We start from the raw sequence: 12,832 nt of genomic DNA on the forward strand, positions 1-12,832 counted from the left end.
AGCCAGAGTCATCTGGGAAGATGGAGTCTCAGTTGAGGAAATATTTCCATTCTCAATGAAATTGACTTATAGGCAAGTCTGTGAGTGTATTTTCTTGATTAATGATTGATTGGGAGACCCAATCCACTGTGGGTAGCACACCCCCTGGGCAGGAGTCTTGCCTTATATAAGAAAGCAGGCTGAGCAAGCCATGGGGAGCAAGCCAGTAAGCTGTAACCCTTCGTAGTCCTTGTGTTAGTTCCTGCCTCCAGGTTCCTTCTTGAGTTCCTGTCTTGACCTTCCCTCAGTGACGGACTATGAGCTAAAAGCTGAAATAAACCCCTTCTTCTCCACGTTGCTTTTGGAGATGGTATTTTATCACAGCACTAAAACCTCAAAGTAACACAGCAATCATAGCTAGAAACACGCATTTGCATGACAGCTCAGTTGTGATCTGTAAATGAAGCTTAGAGCTCCTACATGGTTAGCTCAGAGGAGCTCGCCCTGCAAGGCAGACATTGTGCGGCCTTTGTTGAAACAAGGGTGATAAGAAGCACAGAAACTCTGCAAAATCTGAATGTGGCATTTGTGAAGTTTGTGGTCAAAATATCACAATTTATTTTCTTTCAATTGAGAAAACCTTAATGATCAGAGGATTGATCGGCCAAAGGAATCGTTATGGCACACACTGTCTTCTAAGAGACATTGATCTAGAAATCTGTGACAGGCATCTGTTTAGATGACAAGGAGCTGGAGACCTCAGCACTGACAAGTGACAAATGCATTTGTTTTGGTCTGTAGAGGATGTGCACTCATAGGCAAACACCATCTCCCATGGCTAATGGAGGCTGTGGATTTGCCGTTCCCCTGGAAGTTATGATGCATACACCCTCACTCTGGCTTGCTATAGGGACTACATCAATTATTGAAAAGACCACATTTTTATTTTTCATTTAATACAAAATTATGTTTTCAGCTACATGTGATGCATTGTCCACCAAATAGCAACCTGGGAAGTTGAGGAAGGCAAATCCCGGAAGCTCCAGGTACACAGAGGAATGGGTGTTATTGGTGCAGCCAGCAAGTCCCTGAATTCACACGGCAGGGCTTTTTTCTGATCATGAACTTTTTGCATTCATTTCCACATCCACAGACATAATAAAAAATGAGTATCTTATTCTCAAGGCTTCAGAACATAGACAGTCCCATGGTCTGTGGTGAATTATTTCTTTGTCTCAGGAGTTGCCCTATAAATAATTCCCGAGGCTGAGAAGTCATAAAAATAAATCTCCATGTGTCTCTAACTGGAACTTCTGGTGTTCTCAATGTCATCTCCAAAATAAAGCAATCGCTGTTCCGAGTCATTTCAGCGCGTGTGTGTTCTCTTACTTCCCCGCCTGCCACCCCACTCTTAGGTGGGGTGATTTAATGGCTACAGAGAAACGCAGGCGCTGGGCTGTCATCCTTGGAGATCAGAGATGCCTTAACAACTTCATAATCGATTCCATTTCTCATTTGGACTGGTAGCTGGAGGGCCTGTCACCAAACACACTTAGCAAACCCACAGAGACCTTGCTGCCCGGCTTTGCCCTCTGAGAACTAGCTGTGCTCATCTGTCCCTGTAGCTTCCTTCCCTCCAGAGAAGAACTTGTCCAAAAGCACATGCATTTTCAAAAGTAGATAAAACAACTACGTATTAAAAGACTCTGTAAATCCTTGACCTGTGTAAAGCTCTGTTGGAAATCCCTGCCTGGATTGTGTGGACTGGAGCGGAGGCGGCCATCTTTGATTTCTTGTCTGTACTGTGCCCACAGTGTCATGCCTGTGCCACTTGCCAATGAAGCGGGGTGGGGGGTAGGTGATATTTAACTCCTAGGAAATCCGTGTCAAATAATTTATGATCAGTCTTGATCTTGCTGGAGACGGGAATGGTAAAGTAGTTTGGCTGCAGATATTTTAGCTTTCTAAGCTAATATGGTGAAGGAAAGAGATCACAGCTTATTCTCAGGCAGAGCGTGTGGATTGTGTGGGAAAATTAGAAAGATCTCATGATTTTTTTGGAGTACACTTTGTCCTGAAAGGTTCTGGTAGGATTAAAAAGTAGTAATCATAATGACAATACTCCAAGATCCCACAACCCAGAGATTGACACTGCTAGCACCAGAGAACATTCTCGTTCTTTTCCTCTCCAAATGTGTTTGCTTTTCTTATACATACTTGTGTCATGTTCTCCAAAGTTAAGTGTTTGTGTAATACAACCTTTGTATTGTGCTGGGGTGTAGGTCCGTGGTAGAGCACTTGTCTAGCATGTGTGAGGGCCTAGGATCTAATCCCTAGCACGTGAAAACAAAAATATAACCTTAGTATTTTTTCATTCCTTAAGAATTAATAAAGACTCCTTTAAAATATAGCATTTAGTGTCTACATATATCCAGTAATGCCTGATCGGTCTTTAGACAGGGATCGCAGCTGCTTTCAGCATGCACTGTACCAAGAGCTCATCTCTATGCAAATGTGGGTGTGAGGAACTGACAGTTCTCTTCACTACACACTAATAAAGCTGTTCTTACTCGGAGAAGATCACAGAGAGTGTTAGGTTTTCAAAACCCACATTCTCAGTTTCAACAAGAGAAAACGAACACTATTGACAGTTCCACAAGCGGTGTACAAATGAACACCTCTCTTTCCTTCATCATAGGCTTGTGCGCACCAGCAAAACGGAAGGACTGTGCAGTCTTTTAGGTCAGGTGTTTCTATCTATTTTTACACATGTACACAGGGGCATTCATATGACAGCGTGCATGTGGAGGTCTGGGGACAACTTTCAGGAGTCTGTTCTCTCTCTCCTGACTGGGTCCCTGGGATCAAACCCAGGTCATCAGCTTTTGCAGCAAGCACCTTGACCCATGGAGTCATCTTGCCAGCCCTGAAGGGCTATTTTAGAAATAAGAAACAATGACCCTTGCCATATGAAGACAGACAAAAGAAACTTAGTTCAAAAGCTTTCATTTCTTTCTTGTTAGCTTCTCTCTCTCTCTCTCTCTCTCTCTCTCTCTCTCTCTCTCTCTCTTCTCTTTTTCTCTTGGTATATTTCTAGTCTGTAACTCTTCCCTCATTTTTCCTACTTATACCCATGGCTCGTTTCTATATTAGAATGATAGTTATCATATTATTCAATAAGGTCAACTTCTATATTGTGGCTGTTAATTCTTTACCTAAAATTATCTTTTTATTTTTAAATGTTTTTTTTTTTCTTTGAGTCAAGAGTTTCTCTATGTAGGTCTGGCTATCCTGGAACTTGCTATGTATATCAGGCTGGCCTTGAACACACTGACTCCCAAGTACTGGGGTTAAAGGAGTGAGCCACCACATCTGGCAATTATCTTTACATTTTTTGCATGTAAAAGTATGTGAAATTTTAGTCATATAAATACATTGATTCTTTTAATTATTTAAAAAGTGCATAGAAGCTGCTTGATTTTTTAAAGTTATTCATATGAATTTAAATTATATTTTAATCATATATTTTAAATTTTATATATTTTTGATATTTTAGATTCACATAAACTTATTTTGACAAATAATGCACTAGTTGAATTTAAAGCAAAGCTCCTCCACCCTACACACACACACACACACACACACACACACACACACACACACAGTTTGGAGGTATTTTAAGTAACACAGCTCTGAGGGTGATCTCTTTGTTGCAAATCATGACTGTGCCTCAGCTATTGGGTGGGGCAGGTTGCTTCTCTGCACCTAGGTTGCATGAAGTAACCAATGAATCGATACAGGCAGAAAGTGTTTCAGAAAGAACGTTGCCATAGAAACAAAGCAAGCTTAAGTGTTAGACACAGCTAATGTTAATGGTCAGTAGCACTATGTCCCACAGTGCTGGGCTATAAGGGAAACCAACCTGGGTTTGAGGAGTATGACCTTCACCTTTAGCAAACTCCACCTGTAAAATAAAATCAACTATTGCACTTTTGTGAAAATTTCCATATTAAAAATACGGTTCAGTTTGTCATTTGATTTCTCATTTGACCGGTGGGTTATCTTGTCCTCACAGATTTGGGATTTTTCAGAAATCTTCATATTATTGATTTCTAACTGGATCCATCATAAGCAAAGAAAATACGTCTTAGGACTTGTGCCATTTCCCTGCTTCTTCTACTGAGAGTAACATTAGAACCCTGGCCTGAGTGACCACTGCGCTGGTTGACACAGGTGTCCTTTACCTGCAGGGCCTCTGAGCTGACAGAGCAGGGACATACAGGCGTGGACAACCAGGTTCTGAATAAACATCACTGTGTTACCCATTGTGTCTAATCAAAGCCAAACACGATTTGATACTGATGCACTCAGCTCTCATTTGACATTCAAGGCTCCTCCTCTCACCAATTAGTTAACTCCCTACGTTAATACCGAGCAAGCTGACTCCACATCCATTTTAGCTGTTCAGTTCTAGGTATGGCAATCTCAGAACTGCTGATCATCACCAACTTCTATCATGCTCTCCAAACACACGTTGATGTAATTTAAATAGACTACCCTGCTTTCCACTTTTGTACTATCTTTATTTTCATTTTTGTGAGTATCTGACATACAAGAGAAATTTCACTGTCGTTATTGCTTGTCTGCCTACTGTTATCATCTACTTTGCTTCATGAGTATTGATGAAATTAATTTTGTCATACTGTATGGCCAAACAGTGAGTGACTTTCCAACATGACGTTTCTGCTGCAGTCGAGGTAACCAGTTGAGGTCTGTGTTGTATCTGACATAAAGTTCATTGCACTGCCCTCAAGTTCAGTGACTTCCAGTCTTGCTTGATTTTCGTTTGTTTCTTTTGTCTCTTCAAAGTGTGTTTTCTGTTTCTTTAAGACAGCGAAATATGGAGATAGCATTGGGCCTCATTCCTGGGGATAATTCACTTCCACGAGGTCCTCACATTCATCACCGTGGTTCCTTCTTTGTTTTGCATTTCAGTGAAACAGAGAGCTACTGCCATGTTCTTGGGGTGTGTGTGTGTGTATGAGTGTGTGTGTGCGTGTGTGTGTGTGTGTGTGTGTGTGTGTGAATGTGTTTATGGTGGCCCCGTATTGACATATATGCACCTGAATTTGTTTCCATGCTATCTGTAACTTACCCAAACTACACATCTTGATCCCTTGACTTTATGTCTTCTTTTTCTGACATTCCCTCTCATTTTCATAGTCTGGGGAGATACCGTTGGGGATTCGGGAAGGAAGAGAGGAAGGGATTGTTGCCAAGAACTAGAAGCCATGGCCTGAAGTGTGTGCCATCAAAAGATTGACCCAACAGTGAATCCAGCTGTTGGATGGCAGCACACAGGAGCATGGAGGGGACAACTGGTTACAGATGTTTCTGCCAAGATGAGAATCATTTTTCTGTAGAGGACCTGAGTTCTGATCCCAGCACCCACATCAGGCAGCTCACTAGGGTCTATAACGCCAGTTCCAGAGGCCCCCACACCCTCTTCTACATCCATTGGGACCTATATTCACTGCACACACACACACACACACACACACACACACACACACACAAGCACACACATAAACGTAAATAAAAATTAAAATTAGAAAATTTAGCTGGGTGGTAGTGGAGCACGCCTTTAGTCCCAGCACTTGGGAGGCAGAGACAGGGGGACCTCTGTGAGACCCAGACCAGTCTGGTCTATAGAGCAAATTCCAGGACAGCCAGGGTTGCATAGAGAAACCATGTCTCAAAAAACAAAACAAAACAAAAATAAACAAACAAAAAGAGGACTTAAATTTGATATATGGCAATCACAGTATTTTAAATTCAATAATTATATCTTTTCATGCTCATCTTCCTTGCCCAAAGATAATTTTCTTTTTCTAGATATCTAAACAGATTGATACATGTGTTAATATTACTCACTTGAAAATTACTATAATCTCTTAAAATTTCTTGTTATTTTTTGTAGCAAATTTCACTTTCTCTAATTTCTAATTTTCAGTGAGGTGATTTTGGATGGCTGTAGTTTCCACAGAAGTAGTCCTTGAATCAATCTCTCTCTCTCTCTCTCTCTCTCTCTCTCTCTCTCTCTCTCTCTCTCTCTCTCTCGTTCTACCTCTCCTGGGGATGGGCACTGGATATACAAATCTATAAATGCAACCTATGAAGTCCATTTAGTGTTGCCCATATGTTTATGTTTTGAAGTTGACCACTTGGAATTAGTAACCAGTTAGAAGGCTCATCCCTGAGGAAGACTGATTCTCACTCCCTTTGTAGCTATGAATTGCCTGTGGCTCTTCATCTACAGGTAGGAAGATGAAATTTCCTTCATACAAATTGGCATGTCAACTGGTGTTGTCATTGTTCAGGTCTTGTTTAGGCAGCTATGTTGTTGAGATTTCACGAGTATAGCTTCCCTATCATAGACAGAAGGAACACCTCATGGCAGACTTCCTGGTCCTCTGGTTCTTACAGTCTTTTCACCCTCTCTTCCACGATGTTTCCTTAGGTGTAGAGATTGCCTGGTAGGTGCATCAACTGAAGCTGGGCACCCCATGGCCTGTTGTTCTCTGCATTTTGATCAGCTGTGGTTTTCTGTAATGGTCTCCTTCTGCTGGGAAAAGAAGCTTCTTTCTTTGATGGGAGATGAGAGCTACATTTATCTGTGGCTGTAATGATGAGTATTTAGAATGCTGTGAGGACTTATATTATACTGGTTTAGGAAAGGGGCTGCCGTAGATTCACCTCTATGATCCATGACCTCATCAGCCATGTGCAGTTGGCTATGTGTCTAGTACCAGGCATGGTTTCCTTCCTGGTAAGTAGGCTTTGAGTTAGACAGCTGTTGGATACCACCAAGACGTAAGTGTTACTAATGAACCTTTATGGATAGCCTGCCATGCTGGCCATCGTTGCCGTTCAGAGGTGTCACAGCTGGGTGGGACTCTTAACTGTTTTCCTCGCTTGGAACCTTGCATAGCACCGACTAGTATCATGCAAGCTAGACTACAGGAAGGAGGCTTTTGGGTCAGGTTTGGTATGATTTCTCTGAGTCTTGCGTCCAAAGTACAAGGTGTCTTTGCCAATAGGGACTTCCTTTCAACTTCTGGGAGGTAACAAAGGGAAGCAGAAATAGCCTATGATTCTGTAAGAATCTCTTGTACATATATTCACATATATATTGTTTGTAAATTTAGAGAAATATAAATTAACATTGTTTCCCATAGTGTTTTTGAAACACTGTTAGTATTATTTACCTATTTTTCCTTATTATTCTCTTTTCTCCCTTTCCTTCATTAAAGGCCTCCCCCCATTTTCAATATGCTCCTTCATATCACCTATATCCTGCCATTCTCGAATTTACGATCCTCTTGCCTCAGCCTCCCAAGCAGCTGAGAAGATAGCCTGTGCCATCATGTTGGGCCTATTATTTTAGGGGAGATTCTCTGCTTGTTTAAACAGTAACCATGACAACATTTTGCCACAGCTTTCTGGAATTCACAATTCCGGGTAACAGGACAACAAGGCACTTATGCTTCACATTTCCATCAGGAATCCCTGAGCTTGGGATTAAGAATAGATTTTGAGAGGTGAAGTTCAGATAATTATAACTAAAAAATTCTCCAATCATGAAAAAGTGTTATTTCTTACTTTGTTTTGGCCGAAGCTTACACGAACCTCCCCTGCCCTGGTGGATATGACCAGATGGGGATGGGGTAATGGCCTGCACCTTCTGAATTGACTTTCCTTTTTCCTACTTTCTGCCTCCCCCTGTGAGTTAGGGTGTATATTGAAGCTTTGAAGAAGGTTTCTCTGCTTGGAAGGACATTCTTCTACATTTGCCTGGAAGAATCTTGATTTAAAGTGTTTCCTAAAACAGTTTCTTAATGTAGTATACTTATATATTATACGCTAAATCTGACATCAATTTCTTCTAGTTTTATCCACTTTTCAACGAAGATTATTGCTGGGGCCATTGGGAAGCTAGATTTATTTATTTATCATTACTTTGTTGCAATCTTGCCAAGATACAAAACTAAAATTTGAAAAGTAAGTCCTCTTTTGTACATCTTACACTTGCAAGAGTGTTTACAGGGGGTCAGAGCCTTCAGCCAACTGATGTTACAAATTCTCAGGCATAGACCCCTTTGAGGACACGGGAGAGCTAGATTCAGAAAAATGGAGTCCACAGCCTTGGCAAGGTTTTGATTTCTATTTGGCTGATTTGAAGACAGCTGTAACAGACCCAGCCTCTTGAATGGCAGAATTTGTGTATGATGTTAAATCAGTCATGACATTCACACAGTCAGAAATATTTTGTGAGCTAATCAATTCTCTTTGCAATTGGATCGCTTGAAACTTTGGATCAATCCCTGTTGTGGCGTAGCTCCCTTGATCAGAAGACTTATCAGTCCTAAACTTAAATTTATTTATCTGTAAAGAGAAATCATTCTGTAAACTCTCTGAAGTGTATGCACGCACGCACACACACTAACACATATACATGCACACATGTACGTATACACACACTCTCTTACACACACTCACACACATTCACACACAGAGATACTCTCTCATACATACATATGCACATACTCACATATATACAGACACATATACACACATACACAGACAAATATTTACTCATACAGATACACACACACGCTCACATATGTATCTTGAGAAAAATATGAAGCAAAATTCTTGGCAAGTGGATATATGACCAGAGCTATAGAAACTTTATTTCTTTCAAAACCAATAACTATTTTGCATAATAAACCCTGGGTACCAAGCATAGTGAACAGGACATTGTAAAAAGTAAAAATGTACTTCAGAAAAGAATGAGTGAACACACACAGCACATAATTTTTAAAATCAAGTCCAGCGTTGACTGTTGCACGGGGCACTGACGACTTTGTGATGAGTCCTTAGACATGGGGATCTTTCTTTCTGCGCTCCTCTGAGATCATTGTCACAGAGTTAGAAGCTGCCAGGCCGGAGGTCTGTGTCCACCTAAAGCACCCCCTACCTCATCTCGGCAAGTTTCAGATGCCTAGCTATGGGGATCAGCTGCCTGGTAAGATTTGTCTGCTTCCTGCCCCCACACCGGTCCCATTCCCGCATTTTCCTCAGGGAAGAGTGTGGAGCTCTAGAAGGGCAAGGCAAGTCTGCACACATGAACACGGAGTGGAGAGAGTAGGTGCTGAGGACGAGGCTCTCTGCCTTACTCTTGCGGCAAATCGAGTAAGTGTCAAGGACAGACTTTTATGCCCCAACTACACTTACACGCCATTTATTATTTATTTATTTGTGGCTAGAAAACTTCAGTATATACACACGCCAAGTCAAGCAAGCTGCCTCTTGCACATTAATACCTACTATTCTCTTTTTGCTTCCAGAGAGAGTTGTGAAATAGTAAAGCCATGTTTAATGGAGAAATAATGTCAGAGCCACGGAGACAGAAAAGCCGGTAAAAGCCATGTGTGGTGGCATAATCTCAGGGCTAAGGAGATTATCTCAGAGACTGGCATATCCCTGGAGCTCACTGACCAGCTAGCCTAGCCTGTGTGATGAGCTTCAGGCTAGCAATAAACCCTTTCAAGGTGAATGGTGTCTGAGGAAGTGACCTCTGGCCTCCACACACATGTAAACACGAATGCACCTCTGCGCACATGAACACAAAGGGAACAGTGTCTCCCAAATTTTTCTTATTGAAGAGCTTTAAAATAAGCAATGTAATGACACCTTTAAAATGTCACAGTGTTTCCCAGTTCAGCCCTCCTATATCCACCGTAAACATGTTTTATTGTAATTATTTGTCTCAAAACAAGCACAGACTTATAAGAACACAGGAATAAACATAAAATTGCAGGGAAATAGGTCTACACGGCTCCCAAGAATGTCCTAGCACATGTTGAATTTCTAATCCATCCCTTTGGGAGTTCCAGGCACAGTCCCCTGCCTCAGCCCTGGTTATTTTGAGACCCACCCCATGGTGCAGGTCATAACGGCCTGGGTTTTTCTCCATCCATCTCTCTGAACCTTGGTGGAGAAGAAGCTTCATTTTCTGGGTTTCCTCCTTGTGAGTTTAAGATATTTCCATTTTCCATGGACATTGTAACATCTGACCAGCTGTGCCATGTGTGAATTCCCATTTTACCCTCCAAAGGTTGAAGTCACACTCACCTTTAGAATTCCCCCCTCAAAGCCCAGGGAAACCCCTGCCCTGCAGCACAGTGAGGCATCTACAGACCTCATAATCAGCTTCTGTAATAAGTACTCCATCTGAATAGAAGACCTTACTAATTACAGCAGGAAGTTGGGGCAGGCGATTTACCCACAGCTGGGGTGAAGCCTAGGCCTGGGGGTCTGGGTCTGCATAAGAGCCCTAGGCCTTAATTAGCTCCAGCAATTAAAACGGAAAACAATCCTCCGTTTTCTCATTAAAAGATAAACACCCTCCCCCACCACTGTACACTAATTTGCCGGGCCAAAGACGCAGATTGGCGAAGACAATGGTTAGCTAGGGAGCTGCAGAGACCTCTGTCACCCCTTGGCTTGCTAAATTTCAGGCACTCGGGAATAATGGGAGGTTGATTGGGGTTAACAGGCTTATTTTCACAGGTCAACTCACAAAACACTTTGGGTTGTGAGCGCTCTTGCATGTAATATCACAGGCGATAAATCAAACTGCTTACAGGAAGGGCAGAGCGCTCTGTGTGTGGACTGTGGGTAGCAACTGGCATCTCTTTCCTCCTCTCTCTCTCTCTCTCTCTCTCTATCTCTCTCTCTGACGGCTTTGCCATTTGTCTACTGTTTGTCAGAACCCCAGTGGTAACATGTCGGTATCTTCACAATGTCTGTGTTCATTTTTATTCCGTCTCTAAGGTAATGAGTGCTTGGCAGCAGCTGGAACAACTGTAAACATCTGTCAGTCTCACTTAGCCTTGATAGTCAAAATCAGTGTGGCTGGATGAAGCGATTTAAGCTTAAAAAATGATTTATTGTTTTTATTTTATGTGCACTGATGTTTCACTTGCATGTAGGCCGGTGTGAGGTCGGCAGATCCCTGAGCTAGAGTTACAGACAGTTGTGAGCTGCCATGTGGATGCTGGGGATTGAACCCAGGTCCTCTGGATGAGCAGCCAGTGCTCTTAACTGCTGAGTCATCTCTCCAGCCCCAATTTAAATGTTTAAATGAAAGAAAACTGACTCTTAGAAGAGAGTTTGCATATTTAGTCTCTGGGACTCAGGGCAGAACAGGGGGTCACTGAGGGCCCATGGAACACAGCTGGCATCTTCCAAAAACTAAAGACACAGGCAGCACAAACCTTTTGGAGATCCTGTCTTCAAGGTACAGCATCAAAAGTAGCTGAAAGGAAATGATGCCAACAGGGAGAAATAGTAGAAAGACTTTCTTTAAAAACTTGAGACAACCTGGAGAAAATACCTATGGAAGTGAAGAACACAAGCCATTTGTGTCAGCTGTCAATGCTTTCTGCTTCCTTTCTCTTGATAGAGAGAGTTAACCTTGGGATAGTAGCTCCCCTCACCACCACCACCCAATCCAAAGACAGCAAAGTAGGCAAATTGGTTCTTTCACCAATTTGGTTATTTTTGCCAAAGATCGATTCACAGACTCATTTCAAACTAACATGCTTTCTTAGTTTTTGCAATGTAATTCACACAGCTGAAGACTCACTCAAAATACATTTGAAACAACAAGTTCCCAGAAAGAGCTCTTCCTAGCTCCCTGTTCTTGCATCTCAGTGGTTTTCCTACACCCACAACATGAGGACTCAGCCATAGGAAGTCAGTCAATGGCTGTTATACTTTGCTTCCCTGCCACTTTGACAAAACACCATGTCTAAGAGCACCTTGGGGAAAGCTTCTCTTACAGACAGGTTACAGTCCATCATTGAAGGGAGCCAAGGTGGGAAGCTCAAGGTAGGAGCTAAAAGTGAAGCCTCAGAGAAGTATGGCTTACTGGCTTGCTTTCTCTGGGTTGCTCACTAGCTTTCTCATCCAGCCCAGACCCATCTGCCTAGGAATGACGCCACCCACAGTAGTCTGGGCTCCTCTACATGAACTAGCCACTAAGAAAATGCAGCACAGATACATCCACAAGCCAGTGTGATAGAGGCCATTCTTCAGTCAAGGTTCCCTTTTCCCAGAGAGCTCTAAGTTTGTGTTAAGTTGACAGCTGATAGTAACTATGACAGGGGCTGGGGGTGGGGTCCTTAGACTTGACAGAGCTGTGATTTCTCTGAACTTCTAATAGAAAACCTTGGAGTGATGAGCCTGAGCATAAATAGTTGAAGTGAAGGTCAAGAGTGGTCACAGGGGAGGACAGGATGAAACATGCTCTTAGAATGTAGTTGTTACATCTTATAGCAGTCACCTAATGCCATTTATCTTCCATTGTTAAACACTGTAGAAATGCTTAATGTAACTCGTACATAAAGCTCACGAAAAGAAGCAAACAGAACTCCCTAAGTTCAGAAACACAAAGAAGCCCATACACAGCATCAATCCCACCACCAGCAACCACTAGCATCCTTGGGGCAGGGTTGGGCCACTAGAACTGGACACATAGGCTTTGAGCTGGGTCTATGGTTCTAAGATAGAGTTAGAGGGAAGAAAATGCATTGGTGGCTTTGCATAGGGTGGGGAGCTGGAATTGGGGTTTCTTTTATATAGCTGGGACTCACAAGGTGGGGTCCAAGTTCATGAAAATGAGAAACTCCATTTCCTAGTTGCATAAACATAGTTAGGCAAAGTATATGATTTCCAAATATCCAAAAGTGTTTTTCGAGAACTCCAAACATTACTGTTACCAAAA

The sequence above is a fragment of the Peromyscus eremicus genome, chromosome 8a (genome assembly GCF_949786415.1).
Source record: "Peromyscus eremicus chromosome 8a, PerEre_H2_v1, whole genome shotgun sequence".
NCBI classification, from domain to species: Eukaryota; Metazoa; Chordata; class Mammalia; order Rodentia; family Cricetidae; genus Peromyscus; species Peromyscus eremicus.